This window comes from Schistocerca americana, chromosome 4 (assembly GCF_021461395.2).
Source record: "Schistocerca americana isolate TAMUIC-IGC-003095 chromosome 4, iqSchAmer2.1, whole genome shotgun sequence".
Taxonomy (NCBI): Eukaryota; Metazoa; Arthropoda; class Insecta; order Orthoptera; family Acrididae; genus Schistocerca; species Schistocerca americana.
In genome coordinates, this window is record NC_060122.1 from 339,320,706 (window position 1) to 339,344,965 (window position 24,260).

Below are 24,260 nucleotides of genomic sequence, written 5' to 3' on the forward strand. Positions count from 1 at the left end.
GGTATTAAACATCGTATCTACGAAACTTCTAATCTGAAAATTGAGACATGAAACAAAAACAGCATTTTCCCAACTGTTCAAATGCAGTGGACAACTGACATTAAAACGTTAACTGAGGACCTTAAATTAAATAAAGAACCTATGTGGGTAGCACCTTCTTTCTTCCTGTTCGTCTGAGCGCTGGATCTTACCAACGTCTCAGTTATACCTGATTCTTTAAGAAAGTTCTCAAGTACGAAGGAGAAGGTGATTGAACTGCAGGGGTCTCACTTATTTCCACCGTCACCATATCGGACCACATTTCTGAACATATTTCGAGTACATATAATGCAATGCAAGAAGAGCGTGAAGAAGCACAATGGCAGAGTGGCTGCCAGCACTACAATCTGCAATATCCTCCTCCATAAGTTAATTTCTGTTTACGGGTTGTACATGTGACAGACGATAACTGAAGTCCATGAAGGGAATGCGCTCCCAGAAGGGAATCTTTACCAGTCACCTTCAAAGGATAGGCTCTACAGACTATCCAGCTTACTCTTGTCGCTCAGTATCTGATAGTGATATTGTTTCCGTGTGAATAAGTGGAAGAAACTAAGCAGACTGAAACATATATTTGCTGCTGATATAACAACTTGTAGCGCATGAGAATATGCATTAATTTACAAAATTATGAACTTTATAAGAGGTTCTAGTCTGCATACGTGATGGGGTATTTAGCCCAAGAAGAGCTTCTATACCGTGCCACGGGCAGTCCAATAATGGTGTATCTACGTACTAAAAGCCGTTCATCATAAGAATAAACCTGACGTAAACAAACAAAAAGGCGATGATTGGTCAGAAGCCATAGCACACGTACACTGGTGTTGTTACGCTCTTGGAAGTAGGTCCTACTTAAGTACTAGACATCTTATTACTAAGTTACGTTAAATTAAACTTTAAGACATTCAAATGTATTAACAGCCATCAACGTTTTTCTTAATCATGCTTTAGCTACGTAGTTTTTATTTCAAAAATCGTGTACGGTCACAGCCTCTGTAGCGTTGTGCTCTGATTGTCGCACTGTTAATGAGCAGTATGAAAACGGCGGAGGCTGCTTTCTGTTCCGTACTGAAACACGTGCGTGGAACAGGTTAAAAAGTGCCAAGAAATAAGCTGTTCTTAATGTTTTTGACAAATTTACTAAAATAATCGGCTTTGAAGTTTCCCGAGACCTGTATATACTGCAGATGAAAGCTAAACTATATACCGTATGTGTAGCGCAGTCGGTAGTGTAGTGGAGTGTGAATTATTGCGGTTATTCGTGCTTGTGTCACACTGTTCATGATAATCCGACAACCAGGCGTGGGCTGTAAGCTAGGCTATTCGGCTATGCCCTCGGAGCCATTTGAGTGAAGTCGATTTAGTGTCAGCACACTATACCCTGTAAGCCCTCATCACAGTAATACACTCCTGGAAATGGAAAAAAGAACACATTGACACCGGTGTGTCAGACCCACCATACTTGCTCCGGACACTGCGAGAGGGCTGTACAAGCAATGATCACACGCACGGCACAGCGGACACACCAGGAACCGCGGTGTTGGCCGTCGAATGGCGCTAGCTGCGCAGCATTTGTGCACCGCCGCCGTCAGTGTCAGCCAGTTTGCCGTGGCATAACGGAGCTCCATCGTAGTCTTTAACACTGGTAGCATGCCGCGACAGCGTGGACGTGAACCGTATGTGCAGTTGACGGACTTTGAGCGAGGGCGTATAGTGGGCATGCGGGAGGCCGGGTGGACGTACCGCCGAATTGCTCAACACGTGGGGCGTGAGGTCTCCACAGTACATCGATGTTGTCGCCAGTGGTCGGCGGAAGGTGCACGAGCCCGTCGACCTGGGACCGGACCGCAGCGACGCACGGATGCACGCCAAGACCGTAGGATCCTACGCAGTGCCGTAGGGGACCGCACCGCCACTTCCCAGCAAATTAGGGACACTGTTGCTTCTGGGGTATCGGCGAGGACCATTCGCAACCGTCTCCATGAAGCTAGGCTACGGTCCCGCACACCGTTAGGCCGTCTTCCGCTCACGCCCCAACATCGTGCAGCCCGCCTCCAGTGGTGTCGCGACAGGCGTGAATGGAGGGACGAATGGAGACGTGTCGTCTTCAGCGATGAGAGTCGCTTCTGCCTTGGTGCCAATGATTGTCGTATGCGTGTTTGGCGCCGTGCAGGTGAGCGCCACAATCAGGACTGCATACGACCGAGGCACACAGGGCCAACACCCGGCATCATGGTGTGGGGAGCGATCTCCTACACTGGCCGTACACCACTGGTGATCGTCGAGGGGACACTGAATAGGGCACGGTACATCCAAACCGTCATCGAACCCATCATTCTACCATTCCTAGACCGGCAAGGGAACTTGCTGTTCCAACAGGACAATGCACGTCCGCATGTATCCCGTGCCACCCAAGAAGGTGTAAGTCAACTACCCTGGCCAGCAAGATCTCCGGATCTGTCCCCCATTGAGCATGTTTGGGACTGGATGAAGCGTCGTCTCACGCGGTCTGCACGACCAGCACGAACACTGGTCCAACTGAGGCGCCAGGTGGAAATGGCATGGCAAGCCGTTCCACAGGACTACATCCAGCATCTCTACGATCGTCTCCATGGGAGAATAGCAGCCTGCATTGCTGCGAAAGGTGGATATACACTGTACTAGTGCCGACATTGTGCATGCTCTGTTGCCTGTGTCTATGTGCCTGTGGTTCTGTCAGTGTGATCATGTGATGTATCTGACCCCAGGAATGTGTCAATAAAGTTTCCCCTTCCTGGGACAATGAATTCACGGTGTTCTTATTTCAATTTCCAGGAGTGTACATCTCAAACAACAACTGTGCAGCTCTCATATACTCTGAAAGGCTAAGCCAAAGCTGCTGATGGAATACGACTTTCCTCATTTATCGATGAAGAATAATACAGCATCCTACTCAGCAGCTCTTTCTATTTCTTTGTTTTTGCTTTCCTTCCTTACTTCTTTTTGTGGCATTTCCGTACATCCAACAACTCATTCTCATTTTTTTTTATTTTAATACGTGTTTAGGAAACAGGAGTGAATATTTGGTATAATTGTCAGCTGTGCCTACTTTGAGCTAAGATGGTAGCCAATACCACTAATTCAGAAAGTAACAACCAAAGTACACAAATGGAGAAACAACATGACCAACTGCATTATTATGTAAATTTCATAGAATAGCAAAACAACTGCACAATCACCAGTTCTGAGGGCATATATTCACGATGTGGTAAACCCTAAACCAGCTCACTGTAATGTATCCTGCCCACTATCATCTTTTTTTCTCGTTTAATTTGAAATACCTACATCGTGTAATTATGAAATTCATCATTATTTTCTATGAATAATACACGTCTACTTGTTTCTAATTACATATTGGACGCGAAATTCCTGTTTCCATAAAAAGACAAATTCTTAATTATCGATGTTTTATGAAAGACTGTTAATAAAAGTTGTTAAAATTATAAAATCATAACAATTTAATTTTTAAGGCAAAAATGAAAAACCAAATCCTGTTTATTTGGACTATGTCCATCGTTTTATACCACAGAGGTAGATAAGTATCATAAAAACATGAAAAACAATCATTTTCACAGCATCGAGCACATCATACAAATGCTACAATTTTACATTTGCTACTGTACCATTACAATATGAACGCAACAGAACTGATCTGGAGCCAAGCTTTGGACCCAGAAGTAACAAGGCCGTTTTTTAAGCCGCCAAACGTACTGGAACTAACACACGCAGCCTTTTCGCACGCCACTGCCGAACGCTGGCGCGATATAGAACGGCTCATCATAAAAGAAGAAGAGAAAATGCTGCGCCTTGATGGTGTAGTGGATTCTGTTGTTGATAGGCTTGTTATCAACGTAGCAGGTGACACTTCCAGAACTGAAATGTATTTCTCGGATTCGGATAAGAGATTACCAGACGACTGACTGTAAGTAATATCTTCAGTGGCTTCAATATTTAACTATACGATGAAATCCTTCAGTACACAGCTTAAGCAAGAAAATTACCCTGTTGTTAAGTCAGGAATTTTCATCATTCTTGTTTTTAATTACAATAGTACGTTAGCTAAAACGATAATGTGTTGCGGTTTTCGTCTAGTAGTCTAAGGAGCGTATTGTGCGAGATTTGCAGTGTATTACTTCATTCTGTTTAAAAGTTAAATGACATTCGAAGCTGTATTGCTCCTCTGCTCGTCTCTTTTTACGTGAGAACTGCAGCTGGACACGTCACTGCTGACTAGCTGCACCAGTTGACCAGCCAGTGCTGTCCAAGCTAAATTCGTCGATAAAACTGTTGTCCCTTATTATCGCTAAGTCGATGAGCGCGAAACGCACAGCACAAAACATACCCTTATTACCGTACTTGACAGTACTCGAGACAGCTTGGCTGCAGTCCCACGTGAAACGGAAATCCAATGAGGTTCCGGCAAACGCGGAAGAATACATAGTGCAATGTTTACATCAGGTTTATTCTTATGATGAACGGATTATAGTTAATGTTTACCTTTCTGAAGACATTGTATAATCAGAAGATAATGTTGGATTTCACTCCAGGATCGATTAATGTATTTGTACTGTTCTTTACCCTCTGTTTCCCTCAATGATCTGAAAGAGCTGATATTATTTTATGCATTTTCTGTCATTTCTTAGGCGACATACATAGTATTATCGTTTTCTTTGTGTGTATCATCCGTCTATGTAACCACATACAAGACTATTTGATCGGTTATCACGTGCGTTTCACTTCTTTTATTTTCGAAGCATGTTCAGTGGAATAATCTTCTGTGACAGCTTATTATAACTGAGTAGTAATATAAATAAAAAGAATTTATGTGTATCCAAGCAATTTTTTTTTTTTTTGTTAAGATGTTACGTGAAACATATGCTTAGTAAATATCTTTTTTTTATTTTCGTCACATTTTCTTTTATGACATAACGTAAGATCTTTTAATGTTTTACACATACGAACATACGGTCTTCCTGCGTCATAGCAGCTGCCAAAGCGCGGTGGCGCCTGTTATCTGGCTCTCTCTGACGACTGCTGAAACGAACCTATTTCTAACAGGTCGCGGGAAAAATTGCGAATGGTGGTTTGAAAAACGTTACTTTCAAAGTAAATTTCCATTTTCGCAAGTGGACTATCTACGATGAATTCCTTAAATCACAGAGCGTTTGATGACTAGCCATTGGAAGTATTTCGAGCCCAGATCAGACAATCGTGTCGTTATTATGAGCAAATTGATGTAGTGCTACGGGAAGCTCTCGCTCCTCTGCGGTAGCTAATTTATTTGTGGAAAACTTTGAGAACAATTCATTGGACTCGGCTAAAAATTTTACTGGCACATTTGTGTGATGTATCTTAAAGTGTAACACGGGCAAGAAAAATCAACATTATATGTGAAAGCTTAGCTTCTGTTGCAGCTTATTAGCCTTAAAGACCAATGTTATACGTGAAAGCTTTGCTTTTCTTGTAGCAACACTATGTAAATTTAAAACATTAACTTTTCCTGTTTGTGTATCCGCGCTACTGAACAGTGATGTTGCTATTAACGGACTACATCACGTGTCCTACGCTCTGAATATCCGCTGTCATCGGCTGGCGGGATCACGTGACATGAGCAATGGCTCGCTTACAAAAGCGTATCGCAATCTCGATTACATGGTTCGGAAAGTAACATGCGGTGTTTGGTGGGATTCGAATTTATACTTTCATGATACGAAAAAAAAAAAAAAAAAATATTTTAAGGTGTTTTCGTCTCTGAGTTTCGTTTTTTAAAGTGCCGGTAAATTCTACGCCCATGTGTAAAAACATAACCATTCAAAGAATTGATAAGTTTTACAGTTCCGAGAGAAAATATACTGTCACTTCATAACACGGAAAAAGTGTGTTTTCATCCGGGAGAAAGCGTATTTTTAACCAGGAAATCCGGGAAAAATCCGGGAATTTTTTTTTCCTTGTCCACATATACACTCTGACTCAGAAGTGCCCCAACATAACGTGGCATGGACTCGACTGACGTCTGAAGTAGTGCTGGACGGAACTGACTCCATGAAGCCTGAAGGGCTGTCCATAAATCCGTAAGAGTACGACTCTTCAGTCGTCATTAGTCCCGTTCTTGCACGATATTTTTCCGGCCACAGCGATATCGGAGATTTGTTGTTTTACCGGATTCCTGATATCCATGATACACTCGTGAAATGGACGAACGGGAAAATCCGCACTTCATCGCTACCTCGGAGATGCTGTGTCCCATGACTCGTGCGCCGACTATAACACGTTCAAACTCATTTAAATCTGGATAACCTGCGATAGTAGCAGCAGTAACCGATCTAACAACTGCGTCAGACACTCGTTGTCAGATACGGGCGTTGCCGACCGCAGCGCCGTATTCTGCCTGTTTACATGACTCTGTATTTGAATACGCATGCCTATACCACTTTCTTTGACGCTTTAGTGTTTGGGTGCAAACGCCGAGATGTTTGCTTTAAGAGACCATGGTGGACTTCCTTTCCCACTTCGAGCCTTGGACCGTCGCTAGCCATCTCGTCGTCGACGTAATGTTAAACCGTTATCTTCCTTCTCCTCTTAAACACGTGGACTGGATATTAATGTCCAACTTCCCTTTTCTCCTTTAAAACGTCAGGCTGGCGTATTGGCATTTAGCGACAAAGTGACTGATAAGTCGATTGCAACTGTAGTTGACAAATGCGTTAAACTATGAGGGTCCGCAGGTTCTAAGCCTCAAATGCTGCTGTATTGTGGACCTGAACATCAAATTACCATGAGGGACGTGAATGTCAAATTACCATCAGGGAGGAAATGTTAATCACAACTTTTAGTGAAATCAGACTGCTGATATTAAAGTTCGTGAAAGGAACTGAGACAAAGTTGTGGCCTATCCCCAATGTTATTCAGTCTGTACATTGAGCAAGCAGTAAAGAAAACCAAAGAGAAATTTGGGAGAAAGGTTTAAGTTCAGAAAGTAGAAGCAGGAACTTCGACGTGTGTCACTGACATTGTAATTCTGTCAGAGACGGCGAGTTGGAAGATCAGTTGAATGGAGTTTATAATATCTCGAAAAGAAAATACAGGACTGATATCAACAACAGTAAAACAACGGTAATGGAAATTAGTTGAATTAAATCAGATGATGCTAAGGGAATTAGATTAGGAAATGAGACGCTATTAATAGTCGATATGTCTTTCTATCTAGGCTTCAAAGTAACTGATGATGACAGCAAGAAAAGCGTTTCTGAAAAAGAATAACTTATTAATATCTATACATGTTATAAATTAAAGTCTACCTCCGCAATTTTCTGTCTGTATGTGAAAGCCAATCTTTTGAACTACTGCAGGGCTTCACCAATAAACTGATTGACGTGGAAGGTTTAGCCATAGGAACTATTACCGCTAAGCCAGACAAAATTGCCTGCCGTAGGTTTTTAGTCTGTCTCGTAAACTGGAATATAGTCGGGACAGCGGTTTGCTGACCACATGCCCCTCCATATCCGCATCCGGTGACGCCTGTAGTTGAGGATGATACGGGGCCGGTTGGTACCGTTAGGCCTTCCAACGCCTATTCGGGCGGAGTTTAGTAACTTAGTTTAGTCAATATTTAGTGCCACTCGTGCAAAGCCGTGGCGGGCTACCACGCCAATAGAAATTTTAGTGTTAGGAAGCGCTTTCTAAAAGTATTTGTCTGGAGTGTAACCTTGTATGCAAGTGAAAAGTGGACGCTAAGTAGCTGAGACAAGAAGACGATAAAAGATTTTTATATGTGCTGTTACAGATGAATAAGATTAGACAGGAGTGTGGAGGTAAAAATTGTAGAGGTAAACCATTACAGTATGGTAGTTCAAATGGATGTAGGTTGCAGTAGTTATTCAGAAATGAGGACGGTATTAAAGGATAGAGCAGCGTGGAGAGCTGAACTGTGTTTGAACATTATGAATTACCTCAAAGAAAACGATCTATTGAGCCACAGTTAGCTCTGAATCAGAAACATCGTTCTTTTGCAACCCAACCAGCACGTTACTTTCATGAAGTAGCGAGTGCTATCTGCAGGGGACCTCAAATTGATTCCATATTTCTACCTTTCCAGAAGGCTTTTTGATACAGTTCCTCAGAATTTGCTCTCAGTCAAGTTGTGAACCTATGGAGCATCGCGTCAGTCGTGCGACCGGATTCGTAATTTCGTTTTAGAAAGGAATGTCATCGATCACAACAGAGGTGATGTCTGGCGTTCCCCTAGGAAATGCTGTAAGCCATCTGCTGTTCCTAATCTATATAAATGATTTAGAAGACAATCTGAGGAACTTTCTTGTATTGTTTGAAGATGATGCTGTCTTTTACCATCTCGTAAAGACAGCAACAATGGAAACCACTGCATTAAAGACACGTAACGTGTATTCACAGGACATGTGGCCTGTAATTGAAGAAGTGTCATTATGATCTCTCCATTGGCAAAAGATTCCGGAATAGTCCCCCATTCGGATCTCCAGGAGGGGACTAGAAAATCTGAAAAGGGAAATGCAAAGGCTCAATCTAGATATAGTAGGGGTCAGTGAAGTGAAGTGGAAGGAAGACAAGGATTTCTGGTCAGATGAGTATCGGGTAATATCAACAGCAGCAGAAAATGGTATAACAGGTGTAGGATTCGTTATGAATAGGAAGGTAGGGCAGAGGGTGTGTTACTGTGAACAGTTCAGTGACCGGGTTGTTCTAATCAGAATCGACAGCAGACCAACACCGGCAACGATAGTTCAGGTATACATGCCGACGTCGCAAGCTGAAGATGAACAGATAGAGAAAGTGTATGAGGATATTGAAAGGGTAATGCAGTATGTAAAGGGGGACGAAAATCTAATAGTCATGGGCGACTGAAATGCAGTTGTAGGGGAAGGAGTAGAAGAAAAGGTTACAGGAGAATATGGGCTTGGGACAAGGAATGAAAGAGGAGAAAGACTAATTGAGTTCTGTAACAAGTTTCAGCTAGTAATAGCGAATGCCCTGTTCAAGAATCACAAGAGGAGGAGGTATACTTGGAAAAGGCCGGGAGATACGGGAAGATTTCAATTAGATTACATCATGGTCAGCAGAGATTCCGAAATCAGATACTGGATTGTAAGGCGTACCCAGGAGCAGATATAGACTCAGATCACAATATAGTAGTGAAGAAGAGTAGGCTGAAGTTCCTGACATTAGTCAGGAAGAATCAATACGCAAAGAAGTGGGATACGGAACTACTAAGGAATGACGAGATACGTTTGAAGTTTTCTAACGCTATAGATACAGCAATAAGGAATAGCGCAGTAGGCAGTACAGTTGAAGAGGAATGGACATCTCTAAAAAGGGCCATCACAGAAGTTGGGAAGGAAAACATAGGTACAAAGAAGGTAGCTGCGAAGAAACCATGGGTAACGGAAGAAATACTTCAGTTGATTGATAAAAGGAGGAAGTACAAACATGTTCCGGGAAAATCAGGAATACAGAAATACAAGTCGCTGAGGAATGAAATAAATAGAAAGCGCAGGAAAGCTAAGACGAAATGGCTGCAGAAAAAATGTGAAGACATCGAAAAAGATGTGATTGTTGGAAGGACAGACTCAGCATACAGGAAAGTCAAAACAACCTTTGGTGACATTAAAAGCAACGGTGGTAACATTAAGAAAAGCAACGGTGGTAACATTAAGAGTGCAACGGGAATTCCACTGTTAAATGCAGAGGAGAGAGCAGATAGGTGGAAAGAATACACTGAAAGCCTCTATGAGGGTGAAGATTTGTCTGATGTGATAGAAGAAGAAACAGGAGTCGATGTAGAAGAGATAGGGGATCCAGTATTAGAATCGGAATTTAAAAGAGCTTTGGAGGACTTACGGTCAAATAAAGCAGAAGGGATAGATAACATTCCTTCAGAATTTCTAAAATCATTGGGGGAAGTGGCAACAAAACGGCTATTCACTTTGGTGTGTAGAATATATGAGTCTGGCGACATACCATCTGACTTTCGGAAAAGCATCATTCACACAATTCCGGAGACGGCAAGAGCTGACAAGTGCGAGAATTATCGCACAATCGGCTTAACAGCTCATGCATCGAAGCTGCTTACAAGAATAATATACAGAAGAATGAAAAAGAAAATTGAGAATGCGCTAGGTGACGATCAGTTTGGCTTTAGGAAAAGTAAAGGGACGAGAGAGGCAATTCTGACGTTACGGCTAATAATGGAAGCAAGAGTAAAGAAAAATCAGGACACTTTCATAGCATTTGTCGACCTGGAAAAAGCGTTCGACAATATAAAATGGTGCAAGCTGTTCGAGATTCTGAAAAAAGTAGGGGTAAGCTATAGGGAGAGACGGGTCATATACAATATGAACAACAACCAAGAGGGAATAATAAGAGTGGATGATCAAGAACGAAGTGCTCGTATTAAGAAGGGTGTAAGACAAGGCTGTAGCCTTTCGCCCCTACTCTTCAATCTGTACATCGAGGAAGCAATGATGGATATAAAAGAAAGGTTCAGGAGTGGAATTAAAATACAAGGTGAAAGGATACCAATGATACGATTCGCTGATGACATTGCTATCCTGAGTGAAAGTGAAGAAGAATTAAATGATCTGCTGAACGGAATGAACAGTCTAATGAGTACACAGTATGGTTTGAGAGTAAATCGGAGAAAGACGAAGGTAATGAGAACAGCGAGAAACTTAACATCAGGATTGATGGTCACGAAGTCAATGAAGTTAAGGAATTCTGCTACCTACGCAGTAAAATAACCAATGACGGACGGAGCAAGGAGGACATCAAAAGCAGACTCGCTATGGCAAAAAAGGCATTTCTGGCCAAGAGAAGTCTACTAATATCAAATACCGGCCTTAATTTGAGGAAGAAATTTCTGAGGATGTACGTCTGGAGTACAGCATTGTATGGTAGTGAAACATGGATTGTGGGAAAACCGGAACAGAAGAGAATCGAAGCATTTGAGATGTGGTGCTATAGACGAATGTTGAAAATTAGGTGGACTGATAAGGTAAGGAATGAGGAGGTTCTACGCAGAATCGGAGAGGAAAGGAATATGTGGAAAACACTGATAAGGAGAAGGGACAGGATGATAGGACATCTGCTAAGACGTGAGGGAATGACTTCCATGGTACTAGAGGGAGCTGTAGAGGGCAAAAACTGTAGAGGAAGACAGAGATTGGAATACGTCAAGCAAATAATTGAGGACGTAGGTTGCAAGTGCTACTCTGAGATGAAGAGGTTGGCACAGGAGAGGAATTCATGGCGGGCCGCATCAAACCAGTCAGTAGACTGATGACCAAAAAAAAAAAATACATCGGATGATAAAAACCAATTGCAACATGATGTAGACAAAACATGCATGGTGCCAATAGTGGCACCTGAACTCAAATAAAGGGATGTGTGAGGTAATCCACATGAGTAGTAAAAGGAATCCGTTAAATTTCGGTTACACGATAAATCACATAAATCGAAAGGCTGTCAATTCAACTAAATACGTAGGGACAAATATTAAGAACAGCTTAAACTGGTACTATCGCATAGATAATGTTGTGGGAAAGGCGAACCAAAGATTGCCTTGCATTAAGAAAACACTTAGAAGCTGCAACAAAACCGCTAAAGAGACTATCTACACTACACTTGCCCGTCCTATGGTAGAATACTGTTGGGCGGTATGAGAGCCTTACCAGATAGAATTGACAGTGCGCATTGAAGAAGTTGAGCAGTTCGTTTTGTTATCGCGAAATAGGGGAGAGAGAGAGACGGATACAATAAGTGATTTGAGGTGGCAATCGTGAAAACAAAGACGTTTTTGTTGCAGCCGGATCCTTCCACGTAATTTCAATCAGCAACGTTTTCCTCCGAATGAGAAAATATTTTATTGACGCCTATCTACATAGGGAGAAATTATCATCGTAATAAAATAAATCAGAGCTCACGCGTACACGCTCGGACAACGAAGGCCAAAGAACGACAGACACTGGATTTGGCCGAACGCTGGTGGCCAATGCAGTGCCGTTCGTCTTCTCATCCTCCCCAAAGGAAGGGCTTGCGGTCAACGGATTCGGCCATGTGGAATCGCAGATGGCTCTGATAACCTGCCAACATTGCTCCTGTTGCATTACTGTTGCAAAGTAGGACTTTAATTACAATTTCACCAGAGCGAAGAAGAGGATTTAACACTCGTCGCACGTGCAGCATTTATTTTACTGCAAGAAGCTGATCATTAGAAAAAGTAGAAAAAGAAACGACGCTGGTGGACGACATGGAGCAGTTATGGTAGGAAAAATGGTTCAAATGGCTCTGAGCACTATGGGACTTATCATCTGAGGTCATCAGTCCCCTAGGCTTAGAACTACTTAAACCTAACTAAGGACATCACACACATCCATGCCCGAGGCAGGATTCGAACCTGCAACCGTAGCACCAACGCGGTTCCGGACTGAAGTGCTTAGAACCGCTCGGCCACAACGACCTTATGGTTGAATTGAAAATTTTCCCAATGAAAGATACAGATTTCGAACTGTTATAGAATAGTGTAGGCCTTAAAATTTCTTTAAGAGATTTGTACCTGCGGCTGAAAGATTAATGGTCACTCAAAGTTACGTTTATTTCTCTTAGTCATTCGCGGCAACAAGCTGCCAACAAAGACTGCATATTCTTTGTCACATCATGCACATTTCTTTCTAACATCTCACTTGTTTCGCTCTAAGCATCAAATCTTTTCAATTTGTTTTTATAATCGCGGTTCGTTGGGTGTCCGTGAACATACCCGTTCACCATAAAACTCTATCGGCTTTAATGCTCTTTCCATGTACCAGCTTTAATGCTCTTTCCATATTTCAGTATTTTTAAACACAATAAATACACACCCTTATCGAGAGCAGGCATTGCCTGCAGCTAAACAGCGACTGCTGAAATTAAAGTTTTTCAGGACAGCCACAAGTCGCACTCAATATATTTTATTGACCGGCTTCGCCAAGAGAGGGGTCCCAAATGCAACCAACAACCAACGCTTCGATGATACCGCCGGCAAACCAAACTGCAGCCAAGGCCAACATCATCTGCTACGCACCGTAAGGTGGCTTACGGAGTATCTATGTAGATGTAGAACCAGATACTATACTTTAAACTGTAAATTCCAGGCATTCTGATAATGTTCTTGTTTTATTACAAAGAGAAACCGGTCAATAATACAAAAGTGCGATTTCTGTCTGTCCAGAAAAAATTTAAATACCCACCCGTTCAAGGCGCCGAGCAAATCGCTACTGAACCAGCGAACATTCGCCAGGCGTCAACACTAGGAGACGGGTCTCAAGGCCAGCCGACCGCCAACGTTTCATGTTACCGCCTGCAGGCGTCCCAAGTTACTGTTGGCTCTGATTTGCCACTCGCACACACTAGTACACTGAGGAGACAAAAGTCATGGGACAGTGATAAGCACGTATACAGATGGCAGCAGTATCGTGCACACAAGGTACAAAAGGGCAGTGCACTGGCGAATCTGTCATTTGTGTTCAGGTGATAAACGTGAAAAGGTTCCCGACCTTATTATGGCCGCACGACGGTAATTAACAGACCTTGAATGCGGAATGGTTGTTGGAACTAGACGCATGGACATTCCATTTCGGAAATCGATAGGAAATTCAATAGTCAGAGTTTCATAGTGTGTGCCGACAATACCAAATTTCAGGCATTACCTCTAATGAAGGACAAAGCAGTGGCCGACGGTCTTCATTTAATGACCGCGAACAGCGCCGTTTGCGTAGAGTTGTCAGTACTAGCAGACAAGAAATACTGCGTGGAATAACCGCAGAAGTAAATGTGGAATGTACGCCGAATGTATCCGTTAGGACAGTACGGCGAAATTTGGTGTTAATGGACTAGGCAGTAGACGATCGACGGGAGTGACTCTGTTAACAGCCCATCACCTGCCGCGCCTCTGCTGGGTTTGTGACTACAACGGTTGGCCCCCAGACGACTGAAAAAACGTGGCCTAGTCAGACTGTTCTCGGTTTCAGTTGGTAAGAGCTGATGGTAGGGCTCGAGTGTGGAGCAGATCCCACGAAGCCATTTATCCAAGCTGTCAACAAGGCGTTCTGAAGCTGGTGGTTGCTCCATAATAATGTAGGCTGTGTTTACATGGAATGGACTGGGGCTTCTGATCAGACTGAAGTTATCATTAGCTGTAAATGATTATGTTCGGTTACCTGGAAACCATTTGCAGCCATTCATGGACTTCACTTTCCCAAACAATGACGGAATTTTAATGGATGACAGTGAGCCACGTCGCCAGACCATAACTGCGCGCAGCTGGTTTGAAGTACATTCCGCAGAATTCGAGCGAATGATTTGGCTATCCACATCGCCCGACATGAATGTTATCGAACATTTATGAGACATAATCGAAAGACTAATTCGTACACAAAATCCTGCACCGGCAACACTTTCGCAATTATGCACGGCTATAGAATCAGTAAGGTTCAATATTTAAGCAAGGGACGTCCAACGACTTGTTGAGTCCATGCCACGTAGAGTTGCTGTACTACACCGGACAAAAGAAGATCCCACGACCTTTGTCACCTCAATGTAAGCATCTATGACGTATATGTTGGGAGATACCCCATGACCTTTGTCACCACAGTTTAAGTTTCTATGATGTATATAAGCAGACTGAAGCGACGAATGTGAATTTGTACCAAAGACGTGATTCGAACCCAGATCTCCTGCTCTCTAGACAGATGCGCTAACACTACGCCACCTCAGCACAAATGGACGAACTACCCTAGCACACCTCTCTCCTCAATCCAAATTCCCATTCACAAGGCAGCCCACTTAGCATTCAGCCTAAACTCCCACAGCCTTTGCAGAGACAACAGACTGGAGAGCCTGTGTAGTGCTATGGAAGTTTAGGGGGGGATAGCAAGTGGCCTAAGGCATGAATGGGAATTTGGATTGAGGAGGGAGGTGTCCTAGGGTACTCCGTGAAGTTGTGAAAAGCCTCTGTGTGACGTAGTGATTGGCGCATCCACCTAGTGAGCAGGAGACCCGGATTCGAGTCCCCACCTCAGCATAAATTTTCGGTTGTCACTTCAGTCTGCATGTATACGTGGTATAAACTTGAGACGAAAAGGTCTCTGGAACGATATACACTATGTGATCAAAAGTATCCGGTAATGCTGGAACTGAATATGATGTTGCCCCACCCTTAGCCTTGATGACAGCTTTCTGTCTCGCTGGCATACGTTCAGTCAGACGCTGGAAGGTTTCTTGGACAGCGCCAGCCCATTTTTCATGGAGTGCTGCCCTGACGAGAGGTATCGATGTCGGTCGGTGAGGCCTGGCACGAAGTCAAAAATGTTTGTGTGCATTCCTAAGGGACCAAACTGCTGAGGTCATCGGTTCCTAGACTTACACACTACTTAAACTAACCTATGCTGAGAACAACACGCACACCCATGCCCGAGGGAGGAGTCGAACCTCCGGCGGGAGGGGCCGCGCAATCCCTGACATGGCGCCTCAAACCGCACGGCCACTCCGGCACGAATTCGACGTTCCGAAACATCCCAAGGTGTTCTAAAGGATTCAGGTCAGGACTCTGTGCAGGCCAGTCCATTACAGGGATGCTATTGTCATGTAGCCACTCTGCCACAGGCCGTTCATTATGAACAGGTGCTCGATTGCGTTGAAAGATGCAATCGCCATCCCCGAATTGCTCTTCAACAGCAAGAAGTTGCTTAAAACATCAGTGTAGGCCTGTGCTGTGATAGTGCCACGCAAAAGAACTAGAGGTGCAAGCCCCCTCCATGAAAAACACAACCACACCATAACACCACCGCCTTCGAATTTTACTGTTGACACTACACACGCTGGCAGATGACGTTCATCGGGCATTCGCCATACCCACACCCTGTCATCGGATCGCCACATTGTGTACCGTGATTCATCACGTTTTTCCAGTGTTCAGTGGTCCAATGTTTACGCTCCTTACACCAAGCGAGGCGTCGTTTGGCATTTACTGACGTGATGTGTGGCTTATGAGCAGCCGCTCGACTGTGAAATCCAAGTTTTCTCATCTCCCGCCTAACTGTCATAGTACTTGCAGTGGCTCCTGATGCAGTTTGGAATTCCTGTGGCATGGTCTGGATAGATGTCTGCCTATTACACATTACGACCCTCTTCAACTGCCGGCGGTCTCTTTCAGTCAACAGACGAGGTCACCCTGTACGTTTTTGTGCTGTACCTGTCTCTACACTTTTCCACTTCACTATCACTTTGGAAACAGTGGACCTAGGGATGTTTAGGAGTGTGGATACCTCGCATACAGACGTATGACACAAGCGAACTGACCACGTTCGAATCCGTGAGTTCTGCGGAGATCCCATTCTGCTCTCTCACGATGTCTGATGACTACTGAGGTCGCTGATATGGAGTACCTGGCAGTAGGTGGCAGCACAATGCACATAATATGAAAAACGTACGTTTCTGGGGGTGTCCGGATACTTTTGATCACATAGTGTAGTTTCATTTAATTTAAACAAATATCAGCCACAGAAGCGGTTGGTTGTCCTTCACAGACAGTGCGTTCGCACCTGTAGAGAAATAGCCCGAAGGCGGTTGTATGCATCCTCTGCCAATCACTTAAGTATGAACTGCAGTGTAATTACGTTGATGTACAAGTTCTCAAGACCACAACGACAGTTTGAATGAAGAAGCAGGTACTAAAATAGCAGCGGACGCATCTTGAAACATCGCCACTGGAAACAAAGCAATGACCCCTGCAAGGACGGGACGCCGGAGACACTGCTGGCGGAGGCGTCAGAAAGACGTGGAGAGCGCGCGTTGCGTGGCGAGAGGGAATATCTGCACGCAGCCGGCGTGTCCCACGCAGACGCGGGCTTTTGTGAGGGCCCTGCAGGCGCCACGCGAAACAAAACACCAGCCAGCCGGCGAGGCCCGTAAACAGGATGTATCGCGTCTCTCGTTTGGCACGCGGCCGCCGTATCTGGGCCGCAAGTGCGCAGTACCGCCGCGACGCCGCTCTTTTGTTAATTGGCTCAACTGGCGAAGGCTCGCCTCTGCGCCGGCCAATCAGGAAGCGCCGGTCGCGGCAGCCGGTGTATATAAAAGAGAGTGGGGGGGGGGGGGGGGCGTCCTAAGTATGGCTGGACAGGCGCCTGGGAACGCTGGCGACGGACGACAAGTGGTCTCATCCTCGGCCCATCCGCCCCTATACGGGCTCACCTCATTTGCCATTCCCGTCTTCCGTTGCCTTCGCCACGCAGGTGCTCCACATCTGCACTTGTTGTCCTGTTTCCTGGATATCCAGTGTCGGGCCCCACCGTTTTGGGACTTACCAGCAAATAAGAGTTTTCCTCTGGAAGATAGAAGTCTGAGAAACACATCAAAATCCGGCTGGGCGCGAAACGGAAACCACAGTGAAAATCTGATGAAGCTTTGTACGGATGTGTTGGGCATTTGCTCTAGTATGCCCGTCGATCGCATCACGTCGCTCTCTTCCATTCTGAGCGCACAGTGAGCACGTAAAGACGCCTGGAAAATAGTGTCTGCCGCCAAGCATGAGGGCCTGGTGAGAGATTTCGCCTGATGTCATGCAGCCCACATAACATAACTGTTATGTGTTTCCTTTATGACAATTCTCGGCTGCTCTCTGTAGGGGCAATGAAGATGCTCCTGCAGCGTTTTCAGTGGGAAATGTTTGATCACCCACAATACAGCACGTAACTGGCACCACCCTGAGTTTCATCGCTGCTCACACGAACCATTGGCTATGAAAGCATTTCACATAGACGAAGAGCTGTAGACCAGCGTAGAGAATTGGCGGAGAGCACAAATGGCTGCTTTCTATGATCTAGGCATTGGACAGTTAGTACAGTACTACGACTGAAGTATGGTAAAAAATTTTTGTTTATTTCTAGACAGAATCACATGTTTATGACACAGTCATAAGCGGTTTCAGCCATACAATAACCATCTTCAGATGTTGACAACGCATGAACCTGTGTTCAGCGTATGCCGCCTTTAGCATCTGAAGATGGTCACTGTATGGCCGAAACCGGTTATGACTGTGTCATAAACATGTGATTGTGTCTATAAATAAACAAAAAAAATTTTACAAGAGGATCAATCACGCACTCCATAGACAAAATTTCGTTTTTACATAAGTCTGGGTCGGAGCGACGACTATGTAGAGAAGTAGCTGGGAGGTATAGTTAACTGTTGCAAGTAAAACATTTCTTATTTTCACATTGGTTCCCATTTCCCGACCAATTGGACCTTCCTTTCTGAATAGTCATCGTATATAACAGTACTAGAGAAGAGATTTATAGCGGTAGACGTGATCTTCATGACAGATTTATTTACAAGTTCATACTGCACACAATATTTATCTTTGGACTGTTTCGGCCTTTTATCAGAGCTGATTTCACAATGTCAAAGACGAAGTTGATGCTATCTTGTCGAAACGAGACGTTGTGAGAACGATGTTGTAATACCTTTACGATGTTTATAACTTGAAACAGAAACCAGCTGCAGGTATGGTTTAAAAATGTTTTATTTAAATCTAATCAGTACCGGTTTCGAATTTATTACAAATCCTGCTTCAGATGGCTCTTACAGATTGATGATTCCCACACTGAAACGCTAAGTAAATTAAATATTTATTCAATCAGGACTGTTAAATTGTTGCATGTGCTTTCCATTGGTGTTTTCATACAGTAGAGAAGGAGCAAGCTATCTCTGCCCCTCACAGCTTCAGAGAGACGGGGGACGAAGGTCCACCTTCTCTGTGAAGTGCTGCCAACAGTTTAAACAGAGTGTGTGTTGTATTTTGACCTAACACTTACTGAGCTAAAATTGAAACTGTTACATAATGAACGTTTAAATGTCTGTAACTCGAATAAAATGTAGCAAATTTTGTGAAAGTTGACTTGCTATTGTGTATGTATAAGGGACAGTCAAATGAAAACGAGACAGACCAAAGAAAAGTATGTAAATTGTCTATTAATTCAAAACTAATCGCCATAGCTCTTAATATACGAGTATTTATTCAACTGTGAGATAAGACGGTCAGTGCCTTCATTAAAAAAAATTTTCAAATCGACGGCCTCGAATGTCTTTCTTTAGGCTCCAAAAATATGGAAATCGCATGGAACTGTATCGAGGACGTGGAAGAGCTTCCCAGCGGAACTTCTGCGGCGTAGTGCAACAATCCTGGCAACATGTGGGCCGGCATCAACCTGTACCAGTATGAATGCTGCCAAGGTTGTTTCACTGCGCTGCAGACGTTACGTTGGGAAACGCTTTTCCGAACGCTGAAGAAAGACATTCGTGACTGTCACTCTGCTTAGGCCGAAAAGGTGCACGCCTTGGTACAATCATGGTTCCTTGCGCCACCAAATGGTTCAAATGGCTCTGAGCACTATGGGACTTAACATCTGTGGTCATCAGTCCCCTAGAACTTAGAACTACTTAAACCTAACCAACCTAAGGACATCACATACATCCATGCCCGAGGCAGGATTCGAACCTGCGACCGTAGCAGTCGCGCGGTTCGTGACTGAGCGCCTAGAACCGCTAGACCACCGCGGCCGGCTCCTTGCGCCACCACGAACGTTTTTGCATGAAGGCAATGACCATCTTGTTTCACAGCGGGACAAGTGTATAAACAATAATGGCGATTACTTCTGAAATAATAAACAGTTTATTTTTATTTTTTTCTATCTGTCTCGTTTTCATTTCACTCTCCCTTATAGACTGATGCCATTGCTATGTAAGTGAATGACCTTCGCAGATTTGTTTCCGGCCGCTGTGACCGAGCGGATCTAGGCGCTTCAGTCTGGAACCGCGCGACCGGTACTGTCGCAGGTTCGAATCTTGCCTCGGGCATGGATGTGTGTGATGTCCGTAGGTTAGTTAGGTTTAAGTACTTCTAACTTCTAGGCGACTGATGACCTCAGATGTTAAGTCTCATAGTGCTCAGAACCATTTGAACCATTTGAGCAGATTTGTTGGGCTTGCCAAAGTGTTCCAAGAAAATGTTATAATATTCGTGTACACTTTGATCCGCACTAATAATCAAGAAATAAAAGCATATTAGCTCAACCAGGTGTTGGAAAAGTTACAACACAAGAGCTCCTCGCGATGCACACAAACTCACACACACACACTCGAAAAGCGGAAAATCTTTACCGCAACAGCGAATCAGTTTAAAATGGGCTTTAGCTACCCCTAACTGCCAGACTTGTTTGATAATGGCACTGCATACTCTCTGTGAGATAATCCAAGAGCTCTGTTGATAAAGGGACTTAAACTACAAAGACAAAAAATTGAATGACAAGGAGTCAAACACAAAACTTTAGCTGTGGTTATTGAGAAGCAAGTATAGAAACTTTGTACATTCAGAGTAAAAGACAAACACTCAATACCAAAACAACATCTAGTTACATTTAAATCAGCGTAGAGCAGACATAAACTGAAAAATCGTAAATGAACAATCTAAAGTGCTGCTGACCCTTTTCGTCTACGTATATCCCACACCGTATACAAGAAAATCTTTCAGGCTCTCAAGCAAAATAATCACGGAGTTATAACAGGATCGTTTAATGTCCGTCTTTAATTGATGGGCCACTTTAAGTTGAGAAGCTCTGTGTATATTTCTAGTTTCTCGCTGATTCTTTTCTCTACTGTTTTCTTCTTCTTCTCCTGTTCAGATATTAGGCAAAAGTTGCCAGTTATGGGGCTTATCATCTTCCCTGACACTTCTATTAACCTTCAAGGGAAGTCTTTTACCCTCATTCTTTCGATATGTTCGTTCCATTTCCTCCGGAAATCTAAAGTTTTATCATCTACACTAGAAAAATTTAGTTCTTGTCTAATATATTGGTTCCTAGTCTGTCTTCTGTTGTGCGGTCTTTAACTCTTCTCAAGAATTTCATTTCTTGTCCCTAAATACGGTTCTTTTTGCTTTGGTAGTCAACCATAGGGTAGTGTGGGAGATGCATCAGAATTTAATTTGATTATCTTTGCAGTTTTTTTAAGGTTAATTGTTCCACATACTTGGCTAAATTTTCTAAATTTAATGTCCACTTCTTACCTGTAGCCATATGTTGCCTCACACTGTAGATAACTGAGGTGATTTACATGATTTAAAATCATCTCATCTATCACTATTTTGTATCTCTCCTCATGACGGCCATTGTCTTCGTTTTTCTGTTGAGATTTCCATTTCGAAATTCGCACTTACTTGTTTCAGTAAATAAATTCTTAAGATGTTTATCTGCTAGGATCACTGCATCGTTAGTATATAACCAGTTATTTAAAAGAGTTATCCTGTCTAGGTATACATTTTTTGAAATTATGTTTTCTATATATCGTGTGTACCAAAAGGAATCTTCAAAATTTGGGGATATGACAAACGATCGTTCGAAGCAAAAGAGTCTAGAAAACATGGGCCCTAAAACGCATACCTTAAGAATCACGAGCACTTTCGTCATCTTCGATACTGTGAAGAAAATCTCTTCTACTGCAAGCACTCAGCTTTCTGTGTCTAGAGAAGTGGGATTAGCCTTAGGCGCTGCAGTCATGGACCGCGCGGCTGGTCCCGGCGGAGGTTCGAGTCCTCCCTGGGACATGGGTGTGTGTGTGTGTGTGTGTGTTTGTCCTTAGGATAATTTAGGTTAAGTAGTATGTAAGCTTAGGGACTGATGACCTTAGCAGTTAAGTCCCATAAGATTTCAGACACATTTGAACATTTTTAGTATGGCCCAAAACAAGAAAAGAAGTCTAGTAAACATGGGTTCTAAAGTACATACCTTGAGAGCTATGTGCAATTCTTCATATTCGATACTCTGAAACAAATCTTCTCCACTACAACCTCTTTGTTTCCCATAATTTGCGCGGATGTTGTATGGTGGGATCAATGCTGATAGCTCTTAAGCTAAGCACCTTAGAGCCCAAGTTCAGTGGATATTTGACTTGTTTTGGCCCATGTTACCACCTCTCAAAATATGGAAATCAAAGAGCTCGCCGTGGAACACCTTTATTTCTCAGTATCGAGGGTGAATAAGCGCTCATAGCTCAGGTAGCCATTTTAGAGCACATATTTACTAGACTTTTTTGCTTCGAATACTCATTCCAGTAATATTCCTAATACTGACCATCTGCCCTGAGACACCCTGTATGCGTTATTTCACGTATGCAAGTGTTGAATAAAGATGGGCAGATACAGCAGCCTTGTTATGCTCCTTTTGCTAGCTGATATCTCATCTTTCCTCTGCTGTTGTACTACGGCAAATAGAAGCTCTCACTCTTTTCACTGCACTATGCCGGTATGCATCCACTCACTCAAATTTGATGATCAAATGGCGTTCTTGCCACTCAAATACAGTTCTGTTCAAGAGTTCAGGTGATTTTACACGGCTCGTATTTTACGGCAACATGTACCTGGAACAGTGTTGCTGTCAACTCTACTGCAATGTGACTGCATTATTTCCTTACATTACGGCAATATTGCTGACGGAGCAAGCTGTTGCATGCAACTCTCGTGGTTTTGCCTGAGATGGAGATTGTTTCGTATGGAATGGCTATACACTTAAAAACAGTTCCCTCTTACTGTGACCATTGCTTCGTCTTTCTCACGTTGGCAGCACTGCTGTGCCGAGTCCCGTGAAACTACAGTAAAAATTGCTGAAATCGGCACGTGTATAATTCGGAAATCTGCCCAAACGTACAAGTATTTGAGTCTCGACGCAGTCAGTGCACCTTTATATGCAGATTTTTTGTGTAAAGCGGAACGTACCTAACTCGAAAACGGAAAGCTAACCTTAAAACATACTTAATAATTCATTGTATATTGCGGAAAAGACCCTATACAGTACTACTGTATTACAGTTCATTAGTTATTCACGACTCTACATGGGCGTTAATTTTTAACACCTCTGTTAAGCGGCGCAAAACTAAGAAAAGAGGTCCAGCGCCACGCGGTGCTGCTGGTATAAACCTAAAACCGAGCCGCTCCGTGCAACAACGAATAAATAATTAGTTATTCACGACTCTACATGGGCGTTAATTTTTAACACCTCTGTTAAGCGGCGCAAAACCAAGAAAAGAGGTCCAGCGCCACGCGGTGCTGCTGGTATAAACCTAAAACCGAGCCGCTCCGTGCAACAACGAATAAATTACGTTCAGTGTCGGTACACTACATCAAAGGAAACGGTTCGTACGTTGGCGCTCTGATTGTCGGCTTTTTCGTTTTCCTCATTATTGACGCACGCCGGCGCATACAGGAACATTGTTGCGCATCTACCAACCCTCTGCTACAATGTGCGCAGTGAAAGAGATGGGTATTGTTCCGTTAAACAATTGTTTTACCCGCTAAGATCCTACGTTCGCCAGTTTCAGTTGACTAGTAGCACTTTAAGACGTACAGTAACATGATGTCATACAAACGGTATGTGTCGTTAACACGGAAAGCTGAGAGAGTGCAGTAGAAGAGATTTTCTTCATAGTATCGAAGATGACGAAAGTGCTCGTGGTTCTCAAGGTATGCGTTTTAGGGCCCGTTTTCTAAACTTTTTTGCTTCGAACGATCGTTCCTGTCATATCCCTGAGTTTTGAAGATTCCTTCTGGGACACCCGGTACATGGAAAACATAATTTCAATAAAGTGCATACCTATACAGGAGAACTCTTTTAAATAATTGATTATATACTAACGATGCAGTGACCCTAGCAGATAAATATCTTAGGAATTTATTTATTGAAACAAGTAAGTGCGAAATTCGACGTGGAAATCTCAAATTAAATAATTTTGAATAGGACGTTAAAACAATTTTCCCTCCTTGATATGCGGCAGAAAAGTGAAATGTAAAGCAAATAAACATGGGAATAATATGTATGTACATAGAATAATAAACGAAATTAATGTTCGAGTAAAAATATAGAAATGTGTTATTTATCAATTAATGTAATAGTCCAGTGTTCTGTTGTCCAACACGCAGTAAATAAACATGTACTGTGCTGGAATACAGTATGCATAATTAAAATTTTTTACTGTATATTTGTGCATGATACCTGACAAATTTGATGTATCCCAGTGAATTTTACGCAATCCGGAAACTTGTCCAATTTGGAAAATTATTTTAGTCCCAG

At 43.2% G+C, this 24,260-nt stretch overlaps 1 protein-coding gene across 2 annotated transcripts in view; it reads right to left on the bottom strand.

Annotated features, from left to right (window-relative positions):
• The window catches only part of LOC124614043 (uncharacterized protein ZK1073.1), a 602,405-nt gene that overhangs the window by 276,116 nt on the left and 302,029 nt on the right, over positions 1 to 24,260 (bottom strand). The window lies entirely within an intron of this gene.